Source organism: Fukomys damarensis, unplaced genomic scaffold, assembly GCF_012274545.1.
Source record: "Fukomys damarensis isolate Sample0158 unplaced genomic scaffold, DMR_v1.0_HiC HiC_scaffold_24, whole genome shotgun sequence".
Classification (NCBI taxonomy): domain Eukaryota; kingdom Metazoa; phylum Chordata; class Mammalia; order Rodentia; family Bathyergidae; genus Fukomys; species Fukomys damarensis.
Window position 1 is genome coordinate 14,309,892 of NW_022900936.1, and position 5,236 is coordinate 14,315,127.

The 5,236-nt window shown below is 40.8% G+C and overlaps 1 pseudogene; it reads left to right on the top strand.

The window, feature by feature from the left end:
- The first annotated feature begins 1,178 nt into the window (after positions 1 to 1,178).
- On the top strand, positions 1,179 to 2,672 carry LOC104851491 (annotated as a pseudogene).
- Positions 2,673 to 5,236: the final 2,564 nt, after the last annotated feature.

The following is a 5,236-nucleotide window of genomic DNA, read 5'->3' on the forward strand; positions in this document are numbered from 1 at the left end:
CACATATGTCAGTATAAGATGAATCAGACTGGTCCTTATATAAGTGCCATTGCTTTAAAACAAAGGGACTTTCTCGTGAGAGGCAGATATCGCCTACATGGTGACAGTGTTTGGATTTCCCAATCAGTTGTAGGGTACAGCTTCTAGGCATTTTCCTGTCTTGGAAAAATCTATTGAATATAATGTAAGTCTTAGAAGTATGTAGTTCTAGAGTTCATTGTTCTTGGAATATACTATTTCTTGGCTCAAAAAATGGGTATTATTCATTTAATCTTTTCATTACTGGTATCCCCTCCCCCTTCAAAAAAGGAGCCCTAAGAGAATATTTCAAATGTGGCATGTAAAATGAAATACCCAATCAAAATGAAAATAGTATTGTGTAAATAAAGATACGGAAGAATGAGAAGGTAAATAAAGAATAATGTTTTCTATTCACATAGGAGCATTTCTGAAAATCTCATAGGACTTTCCAGGCATTCAGGAATTAAGACTGATTGGGCTCTCAAAATACTGCAGTGTTTAGAGTCATTTTCCAGGAGGAAACCAAGTTCAGAGTAATGGCTTTCACAGTTTTCAGAAAACTTCAAGCTCTTTGCAAAGTTTTATATACAAGATGGTGGTAGCAGAAACAGCTAAAGGCAGAAGAACTCTGGGTGTAGAAAGTCTTGGAGCCCAAATTTTGGCTGTCACCTTGTCCTGCCACTTTTAGGGAGATGCCACAGAATCTTGTAACGTTCATAGTATTGATTGTGTAGGCAGAAACACATTAGTTCAGGGTTTATTTAAAATCTTAGGACAACCCTCAAACTAAGATGCCAGGAAGTAGAAAGAGTATCCTGAAAGATCCTCAGAAAAGCACAAATATCCCAACTTACTGGGGGAGGGACAGGATACCTTTTGTGGAAGAAGGTGTGAGTGCTCTAAGGCCAACCATGTCTCTAGTTGCAATAGTGGCAACAAGATATACAAAGATTTGTGTTCTTCATACAGTCCTTGACTGTGGGTCCTACTTAGACCACCATCAGAAGTTATAAGTCTGTACTGATTGACAGTTCTGCTGCTGCCATTTTTTCCCTCGCTCAAGCCTTCAAAGAGCATAGAGTGAAAAGTCCTGTTGACTGGAGAGGAGGTGGAGCTCAGGTAGTGATGGAAGTAGTGGAGAGCAGCTGTGAATACCGATGAATCTTTGCTCACTGTTTACCTTCGACAGTGCTGCCTGGATTGAGGACCCCTGCCCAATGGCACCAGGGATCAACAGAGATCATGAATCCAGGGACAGTCAGTTGCTTGGTGGCCAGCTAGAAGTTTAGGAAAAACACATCCTCACCTCTGGTCAGGCCGGAAGAACATGGACCTTGAGAAGTTAGGTATCAGATACCTGAAGCTCAGAGTTGTATTAGAGCAGAAGCACAGAGCCCTGAGAGTCTGGACCCTGTGGAGCAGAGTCCAGAGGTCCCAGTGGACGAGAAGTGGCAGCAGAGAAGCCCATGGGATCTTTATTTGCCCCTTCTGGTGCAGAATGAGCCAGGACAGGGTGCAGGCTCCGAATAAACCCACAAGTGCCTCAGGTATCACCCCTGAGATGAGAAGCAATGGCCATAGGCTTGGCTGTTAATAGAAGAGATACATCCTCATTCATGGTTGTGCTAATGGTTCAGAGGTCAACCAGCATGCACATGCCTGTTAGGGGAACCACAACTAGGAAAAGTTAAGTATGTGGACAATAGAAGAGGCTGGCCTTTGGACAAGCTTGGCATTTGTTCCAATACAAAGCAAACAGAAAATGCCCACAGATGCAGAGATACTGTAGTCAGGAGGCAAGATGGCATCAAGCAAGATGGTGTCACTGTGTCTTTTGATTTATAACATCACCAGAGAATAGCTCACGAAATCCAAAGGTAATGAGAGAAGTCCAGAGTGCTGGACTGCTGACGACAACAAGCTGCTGCTGTTCAGGGCTGTTGGCAGGGTCTTCTGTTGTGGTCTTGACTTTATTTTATGAGGCACCTCACAGATGACTGAAAAAGAGCAAACATTAACGTGGCTGAAGCTGTCAGAAACTTCATGACTACATTCATGCAACTTAAGAAGCCTGTTGTAGCAGTAAATGGCCCCATCATTTGCCTAAGAGCATCCACATGATCTCCTCTTTAAAGTCAAACATTTTTATTGGTGTATGATTACATTACAGAATAACTTATCTCGGGGAGTTGGTACATATGCATATTGCATCTAAATAATTTTTACTTCCACTTCTTCTCCTAGTCCTCCCCCGCCTGCCTTCCCATGTCCCCTTTCAGTTTGCCTCTCTGTGATATGGTTTGGGCTAATAAAAAGTCTTATTTTCAAACATCCCACACTGCCTGCAGACAGAGTCCGGAAGGCTGTGCTGCATTTCTGTTTCCCAAGATTATGAGGCAAGTGTCTGTAAATGAAGTATTGCTTAGTGGGCAGAAGCCAACGGCATAGGGAGCTGCGGCAAGGGGCTGGCATCTCCGGAGTGTTAGCCAGGGAACTTTACTTTGGAAATCAGGGTCCTCACTTTTTGTAACCCAGTTGTGCTGGAGGTGTCCAGCGTCCTTGTGTGCCGTAATGTGAAGCTGGGGCTGGAGCAGGAGAGGGATTGCAAGGAGTTGAATAAGACCTGGGGCTCAGCACGAACTTCATGTTAAAATATGTGCAAAGTTTTGATTGTCAGGCAATATGTGGGTGACACCAAAACTAATTTGAGCTGGACACTGGTAGCCCTCACTTGCCACAATACATCCTCATAGCCTAAAGCATGTTCACAACATTAATTTATATTTCCAAACTTACAGTCCATGAAAGTATAGAAGTATCATGGTGGGCACTAGACTGCTCTTTCAAGCTCCAACTTTTTGATTTCTTTGGCTAGTAATGCATAAAAATCAACTATGTTTTATTCACTTCGGGGGACAGAAAAGTCTGCAACAGTATGTTTTTCTTCATTTTTTCCCCATCCAGAACACAGAACCTAAAAGGAAATAAGCCAGTCCCATCTTCCCTGTCCCAAGTAAAGATACAGAAAGATCTGAGATGTTTCCCTTGTCACCAAGGAGGGGAGAGTAGACACTTCAGAAGTGGAAAATTCTAAATAAAAAAATAAAACAATGTTTAGAAAAAATATTTTGATGAACTGCCTCAGCAAGCACTGGGGATTCATGCACAGTTATGAATGTGTTCTTCCTTCTTTTTATGTTCCATTCTTAGCCAGTTAACATGAAGAAACCATTGTCTCTCTAGAAAAAAAGCCCATTTTGTAGTAGTAGTGAATCACTGCATAGCTTAAATATGAATATCTAAATTGTAAGTTAGTCTTAGCGGATTTAAGTAGTTTTTCTAACCCTTTTGAAAAATAACTCCATAAGCATTTCTTCTTGGGTGAGAAATACTACTTCCTATACAATTTTGATTTTTTATCTGCAGATATGATTGATGTACTATGCAAAAACATTTTTATGCTTATAAAGCATACATTTAAAGTGCATTTAGAACATATTTTATTTAATAAGCTAAATTATTTGGTCACACTATGAAATACAGAAACTCCTTTCAAAATGAAAAGAAAATTCCTACCTTGTATTTGACACGTGACACCCGCGGTCTCTGCTTTTGTGTCTGTACTGTATATCTAGCACACTGTGGTGCCCATGAGTGCTCTGTGTGAAGAGATACATGCATTCCTTCTGGAGTGGGGGGCATTGATTTCCGACTGCAGGCACCCATTTGTAGTTAGGCTGCTGGGCTTGTAATCACACTGAATGTATGAAGAATGTAATAAAACCAAAGCCTTATTTTTGTACAGTTTTGAAGTTTATACTTAGAACTGACCACTTTCCTAGCCATATGCTGAGCTGTACAGTGTGTAAACCTGCCTGCATCTTGGATTGATTGGCATCGTATTTTTGCATCTACGCAACCAACTTTTTCACTCAGTAGTTTGAAGAAAATATAATGAAATTTACAATCTGTAAAGATTTTATAGACTAAATTTTCAGCTGTAAAAACTGAATATGTAATATTTCTTAATGCACACAAGAGCGTTCTGAGTGAAGTTTTCTTCGTACTGCAAACAGTTTGCATTTGCTGAACACTGCGATATTTCATTTTATGGACAGCATTGTTATCTATGATGGGTATTTACATATGGCAATGGAAAATAATTCCAAAATGTTTTATATTGTGTCTTCCTAAACCCTTCCCCGGTTATGCTGCCTTTCATGTGTCTATCAGTAAATGTTTATTGAGTACATTATTGTGGATGGTCACTGTGCTAAGTGTTACAGATGCAAACATGAAGAGATGAGGCCCTGGCCCTTCACGAGCTTCCACAGAGTTAGTTGGAGCAGTAGCCAGTTGTTTGGACTCTTATCTGAGGCCCTTCTTAGGTACCATTCTCTCATCGACCAGACTTATTTATGGGCTCTGTGACTTTGGGGCAACATTTTCAACTCTTAAGAGCTTTAGCTTCTTCCACTGTTAAGGGAGAAAATAATACTACCTTTCACAAATTTATAACAGTGCCATCACTGTCAGAGTAACTGTCTTGCTCTTTTTCTTGCTCAGTGTATCTAAAACTGAACACTTGTGGCTGAGAAAAATAATAGAATGAATTTAGCAAAGAGAGCATTTTCTACTCCCGAGTACATTGTTCTCTGCCCACTCGTTTACCCTACCAAGTAAGTTAACACTTTATATGGTAACATATTTGGACATAATTATGAAAAAAAAAATAGCCAAACCGAAACCTCTAACACATCAAAGTGCAGCAACAGGAGGTGCGAACTTCAGTGGCATGCATCTGCACACTTACGGTTCCAGAATTCCGTGAACACACACCATGGAGCCGTCTTGTGAGAATGCCACAGAACCCACACTTCCTACGTGAGTCTCATATTACACAGAGCCCCTCGCTCCCCAGAGAAAAATTTTCACAGTGTCAGACACGAAGTACAGGCTCCCAGGGGTCGATCCTGTTTTTGTTCTGCGGTTACGAATCAACTCTGCAGTCGGTGAATAATTTAAGACAGACGTCTTCATGCATTATTCAGCAAAACCAAACCCGTGATATAATGTGTGGACACCACATTTCCTGAGGGGATTTGCTGCCTTTGATTGTTTGTACATTTCCTTCCTCTAAATTCCCAAATATTCAGTTACAAGATTATCTGCTGATCTGAAGCACAATTTTATTAATGTTTCTATTCAATTGTAT